Source organism: Citrus sinensis, chromosome 3 (genome assembly GCF_022201045.2).
Source record: "Citrus sinensis cultivar Valencia sweet orange chromosome 3, DVS_A1.0, whole genome shotgun sequence".
NCBI lineage: Eukaryota > Viridiplantae > Streptophyta > Magnoliopsida > Sapindales > Rutaceae > Citrus > Citrus sinensis.
In genome coordinates, this window is record NC_068558.1 from 29592940 (window position 1) to 29599699 (window position 6760).

A 6760-nucleotide genomic window follows, 5' to 3' on the forward strand; every position below is an offset into this window, starting at 1 on the left:
TGAGAGCTTTCGATCATCATCTTGAGTTTTCATCTCATCTCCCTTACTAGTTCTTGTATTCCACCGTTCTTTTGCTCCCTTCTTTTTTGCCTTTTCCGCCCAAGATAATGCTTTCAACCATGGTCCATATTTGGCTCCCCTTTGTACTTATCACATTCTTTGTATGAATGTCTGATACACCGACAACAGTAGCAAAAATCTGGAGGTTTTTCCTACTCCACTGAAACTAGAACTTAATTTCCATCTTCTGATTCAATGAACAGGATTTTCTTCCAAGGACTGAGTGATATCAATTGAGATTCTCAATCTTATAACTTGTCCCATACAGTCTCCTGCCCCATCAGTGTCTACTTCTTCTATCTTATCCACAAGTTTCCCCATTCCCGTAAAAATTTCTTTATCCATACATTTAATAGGAACATTTTTAATCTGTATCCAAAATGTTGTGAAGAGATGTGACGAAATTTCTCCAATGCCCTCCAGTTCTTTGAGCACAATCAATGCTTGACTAAAATGCCAAGGTCCTCCTGTAAGTATCCTTTTTAAATATGCTTCATTCCTAAACTTGAAAATAAAGATATTATCTCGAAGCTTTTCCATCTTTATCTCTTTTTTTGTTAACCACATCTGGTTCAAAGCTATTCCTAGTCCCTTTATGACTCCTCTTGTGTACTATCCTTGCCTATCAAACATCCAGGCATTATTCGCACTCCCTTTTCCTTTATCTTTCCTTTAAAGGTGAATTTGTTTTCTTCTGCCTCTTCCAAAAGTATTGACCTGCACCTCTCCATTACAGATCTTACAGTTCTACCACCAAAGATTATTAAATGCAATTACTACACCTTAAATACCTACAAACATAAAGAAACATACCCGTTGATTACTCTGAGAGACCTTAAAGAAGAGTGACGCCACTCAAGTATTAATAAGAATAATTTTTTAAAGAAGAAGCATTCAACAGGAGCGATTTAATGAACCATAAAAGCTCAGTTTTAACTTCTATTCTCTAAGCTTTCCCTGAGAGAGAAAGCTTATGAGAGAGAAGACCTATCCAAAGCACTCAATAGAAGGAGCAGAAGTTAGTAAAACAATAATGGAAGAATCAGTTCTCTTTGTTGTTTGTCTTCGAGGATTTTGCTTCCACATGATGAGACTTTCCCCATAAAACTTTCAGAATGTGAAAATTTTTCAATTGTTATTGTGTGATATGCATAACTTGAATTTTTCAAAAAAACTTTACTAATAAATAAATGTCCTATTTTAAATTAAACATTAAACAGGGCTCTGGGTCTTAACCAAAAAAAAAAAAAAACGAAAAGAAAACATTTTTTCTTTCATAAAATTAACATCGTCGAAGGTCAATGAGTCAATTACATCGAGTACCCAATAATCGATATAAAGACAAAGGCAGGAATCTAATATGAATATACTGCGAAAATGATTTGTAAATAAAGTTGCAAGATGGTGGTCCAACATCTTTCTTTTTCCTTTTCGAAGTCCACCGAATAATTTCTCGGGAGCTGCCTTATAATATTGTTGCGGTCTTGCATAGGAATATCAAAATATTATTTCAGTTAAACTGTTTCTATTTTCACCTAATGCTAAGGCTGATGCAAAATAAATATGTAGAAAATTTACTAAACATATAAGAAAATGCTGATGAGGCGCGTCGGCCTCATATTACTTTTCTTTCCCGTAAATTGAATAAAAGTAATTACTTGAACTTTGACTAAAAATAGGTAAAAAAGAAAAAAAGAAAAGAAAAGAAAAATTCTGATGCTGGTACCGCATTTTGCAAATCATTTGCTTAAAATTCAATACCTTTTAATGCTTGTGAAATCTACGTTTTGGTAAAGACTCAAAGGCTAGGTACGTTTTAATCACCATTCAACCAATTAAAAAAAAAAAATTCTACGTTTGGAAGGGCTCTTTCTTGTTCACATAAAGACTATACATTTATACCTGAAGTTATTTTTCTCTGAATAACTTGTTATTTTATTAGAAATAACAAAGTTTCTATATTCATACCTAAAGTTATTTTTCTTTGGATATTTAGTTATTTTATTGGAAAATAGCGAAATTTCTATGATTTCGAATATTTTCAATAGTATTAGAGAGGAAAGACACCATATTTTGACCTCAGTATCAGTTTTATGGCGTAGATCATTGACTGGTCAATAGGCAATACTTAGGGAAAAATAAAATAGAACACCCAACCTTTTCTCCCCTCCTCTACCCTAGCTGCGGAGTCCAATTTTGTGATTTCATCCCAAATTAACTAAGAATATAACACCCCAATAGCTTAGTATTTTCCCAAGAAACAAACAAGACTCATAAACAAAGAATTGGAACAAGAATTGAACCAAAAAAGATCAAACGGCAAGAATAAGAACACAGGGTTTGGAGTGGTTCAACACCAGAGGTGCCTACTTCCACCGTGGATCAAGCTCAAATTGATTCACAAATTTCGAGAACAAGGTTACAATAGCCTTAAGCAGTGAACAAATCATGTATTTCGCTCTCTTAACTCTCTATCGGCTCTCTTAAATGCATCTGTGAACAAGCTGTGTTGATCAGACTTTACAAAGGCAGTTTCTGAGTTTTGGAAATACGAATTATCAGCAAAGTGAAATTTTATGTGAAGCGCTGGTTGGGAAATACGAATTATCAGCAAAAATCATGGAGGCTAAGTGGGCGTACGTGTTAGTTAAGAAAAGGAGTTTAGACTGTCACTGAAAACGATTCCTCCTACGTACGCTTCACATTCTAATACTCCCGAAGCAGCTCTTTAATCCTTGTTGTGCTTTGTGCACTACCTAAATTACCATAAGAAAAATTCAAGAATATTATCATTTATTGAATCAATTCACAGAGCAGAGGCCAAAAACATTTTAGCAGCATAGTTTAGATGCTCATTTCAAATGAAAAACTGTCTCCTCAATGTATTCATTCTTTGAAATCATACTACAATTATATCAGGAAAAGGACCTCAAACTCTGTTCACAATCCCTTGCTCTGCCTCCTTTGCTTTCTTCGAAGATCGATTCTTGTTCACCTCTTACACTTTACGCCGTCTTTCCATCCTAGCAATATTATAAGAGATTTCAAATAAGCCAGTTGCAGAGGAACTTTTTAAAAAAAAATCTGCAAAATTTTAGTACTGCTATGGAAGCACTGATCTAAAATGCTTAAAGTAATAAAAATGACCTTACATGCATTGTGTATTTGATTAATATAATGGAGAAATCGAACGAACACAGATACATAAGGGTCTAAGCACTAGCCAAACAGATAGCTGCTCGGGCACTCTTCCTCACCAAGTTAAACTGCTTGGACCCAACTATAGTAACTGTTTCTGAAGTGTGGCTTTTTTTCAACACATAATAGTTCCGGAACATCTCTAAGTCACTTTCATCATCATAATAATAATAATAATAATTAAAAAAACGTTTGCAAAGCTAAAGTTTAAGATAAAATAGTACCGATGAATTAATCTCACGTATCTATTATCAAAAAAGTTAAAAATAAGGAAGTTTAATGTCTGCAGCAAGATGTTCGATAGAATGCCACAAAGAACTGTTATTGGGGGAGCTTGCCATCTAAAATATATAGCAAGCTAAGCAAACTCAATTGGCGATCAAATGTCTCAATGATCCAACGGTTTACAAGAAGGCTTAAGGAAAGGAAGCATCTAGAATGATCAAGAGAATTTGGGAGATAAGTATGGTGACAAAGCAAGTAGCTTGAAGACAAAATATACAGAGTTTGTTTGGCTTTTGTAATTTAGTATAATGAAATCTCAGCCGTTGATTGTTGTAATAGATGCTAGGGTTCTACTCACCCCATGTACTATAAAAGGAACATGAAACATGAAATGAGGAATAAATTTAGCAGAGAATCAATGATACAAAAGGATGAAAGTCTTGAGGACGTACCACCAGCATAAATACCTTCGAAAACAATTCAAGAAACTTTGCAATGGTAAAGGTATTGAGATAACTAGGACTTCACAGCAAAATAGTGTTGCAAAAAAGAGGAATAAAGCATTACTTAGATGCTATAAGTAAATCTTTCAGTTTCTTACTAAGGATATGCACTGTTGACTGCCACTTATGTACTTAGTTGAGTTCCTAGTAAGTCAGTAAATTCGATTCTAAATGAGCTATGTACGTGTAGAAAACCTAACCTTACTCATTTGCTCCTTGGGGGCTAAGCTATAAGTTCACGACCTATCTCATAAACATGGGAAATTAGGTCCAAGAGGAAATAAATGTACCTTTAAAAGATATCCAAAACACTCCAAAGGGTACGAATTGGAGGTGAACATGATGATGAAACTACAACTGAGATAGAAGCACAAAATGTTACTGTTAGAGTGCAATTTATGCACTAATTTTGCATTGTTTACTTCCCTTAATATCGATGTTTTGCACTTAATAATAATGTTTTACTTGTGTTTTACTTTTGTAGGTGCAATTCTATTGATTGATGATAAAATTGAGCTAAAAGATGATGTTTAAGGAGGATTGTTCTCTTGGAGAAATTTCTGAGCGTCAGAAGAACTTTGTTGATAAGGCGTGGGCGCGTGCTGTCAACTGCGGACCTGCAGTTTTTAGTTTAACGTGTTTTGTATTTTTGGTTATTTTTGTAATTACGAATTTAATATTTCAGATATTAGTATTTTATTTTAAATAGAATTCTAAAAGAGAAGAGAGAGAGAGTATTTAAGGGAGGAATCTATTGTGAAAACGGGGGGATTTTTGGATTGGAGAGAAAGAAATAAACCCTAGATCTTAATTTTTCTCTTCTCTCTATAAAGAACTAAACCTATTTTTCTGGTTGAAGGATAATGAAGCTTTGATTCAGCACTACTGTGAGATCTTTCTTATGCTTTAATTGTTTTATTGCTTTTTGGATATTTGTTTATTCTCTGAATTAGTTTCATGATTATGTTTGTTAATTAGGTAATTGGCCACTATTTAATTATCAACTTAATCTATTGTCAATTAAAGGATTCATCGTATGAAGAATTTAATGTTTGTGACAAATAACATAGCAGAGAGTTGTGTTGTGAGAATAAACAATCTAATTTAAATGAATCATCATATGTGTTGATTAGGATTTGGGACTCTCTGGTTTTTCAGGCTGTCAATTGATTAAATCCTATGATCGTATCTAGGGTTGTCCATTGATTAGGGAAATAACCAATGGTCGTACCTTGGTTATCGACTAGTTAAGGAGAGATTGGCTATTAGAGGGTCTCAATAGCTATAACCGGTCTATTCATAAGTAATAATAATCTATATTTGAATCAATGATCAGTAGTCGAATCAAGCTGAGTTAATTCCTTCAACTAGAGCTTTCTCCAATTTGAATTACAACTTTAATTTGCATTCTTATTATTTTAATTTGATTTTTATTATTGTCAACAAAACCCCCATTTTATGTTTTGCATTTTAAAAGGATTTAAATAATTACCGATCTCTGTGGACACGACCCTGCTCAATCACTATACACAATTTATTTAGAGTAGGAATTTATTTTTGTTGGCTTCGACACCCATCAAATTTTGGCGCCGTTGCCGGGGATTGGTGTCATTTATTTAATCCTTTTTACGTTTTACTTGGTGTATGGTTCGTTCTTCTTGTACAGATACACTTTCGTTTGATCCTGAAATTGAGAAGACAGCTCGCCAGCTGAGACAGCTCGCCAGCTGAGACAGCAGACTAAGCGAGCTAAGCAACGATCCTCGTCGCCTTTGCTTTTTGAAACAGATACGGTGCCTAATTTAGTTGAATCATCTAGCGATTCGGAAGAACAAGTGATGGATAGACTTGCACCTGTAGAAAGAACTCTTAGAGAGTTAGCTGAACCAGACTTGAATCAGCAACCACTCTGCATTCAATATGTAGATTTGGAGGTAAATTTTGAATTAAAGTCTGGTCTTATTCATTTATTACCCAAGTTTCATGGTTTTGCAGGTGAAGATCCTCATAAACATCTTAAGGAGTTTCATGTTGTGTGTTCAAGTATGAGGCCACAAGGCGTGACTGAAGAGCAGATTAAGCTGCGTGCTTTTCCTTTCTCTTTAGATGGACTAGCTAAAGACTGGTTGTACTATTTGCCTCCTGGATCGATTACAACGTGGAATGGTTTGAAGAAGCATTTCCTCGAGAAGTACTTTCCTGCTTCAAGAGCTGCCAACATCAGAAAAGATATTTGTGGGATCAGACAACTTCCTGGGGAGACTTTGTATGAGTATTGGGAGCGATTCAAACAATTGTGTGCCAGCTGTCCTCAGCATCAGATTTCTGATCAACTTCTTATTCAATATTTTTACGAAGGACTATCATTGATGGATAGGAGTATGATAGATGCTGCTAGTGGAGGTGTGTTGGTGAACAAGACTCCTACTCAAGCAAGGGAGTTGATATCAAATATGGCTGCCAACGCACAACAATTTGGCAGCAGGCAAGATCCCACTTTAAGGAAGGTGAATGAGGTAAATATTTCTTCTGTTGAACAACGTTTAGATAAACTCACTTCTCTTGTGGAAAAGTTTGTTGTAGGTAATGTGCAACAGGTGAAGACTTGTGGTATTTGTTACAATATGGGTCATTCAACTGATATGTGTCCTACACTTCAAGAAGAACCCGTTGAACAAGCCAATGTAGTTGGAGGATTTCCAGGCATGCCTCAGAGGAGGTATGATCCTTATGCACAAACATACAATCCGGGATGGAAGGATCATCCCAACTTC

General features: G+C 35.1%; 1 long non-coding RNA gene and 1 other non-coding gene across 2 annotated transcripts; both read right to left on the reverse strand.

Annotated features, from left to right (window-relative positions):
- Window positions 1–2144: 2144 nt before the first annotated feature.
- LOC112496045 (uncharacterized) lies at window positions 2145–4144 on the reverse strand. The gene is made up of 3 exons (XR_008053495.1): window positions 3213–4144; window positions 2989–3083; window positions 2145–2816 (listed from the first exon to the last, which is right to left on the reverse strand). It is a non-coding gene; the product is annotated as an uncharacterized LOC112496045 (long non-coding RNA).
- Window positions 4145–6202: 2058 nt separating this feature from the next.
- Window positions 6203–6309, reverse strand: LOC127901616 (small nucleolar RNA R71). The gene has a single exon (XR_008053860.1). It is a non-coding gene; the product is annotated as a small nucleolar RNA R71 (small nucleolar RNA).
- Between the last annotated feature and the right edge of the window lie 451 nt (window positions 6310–6760).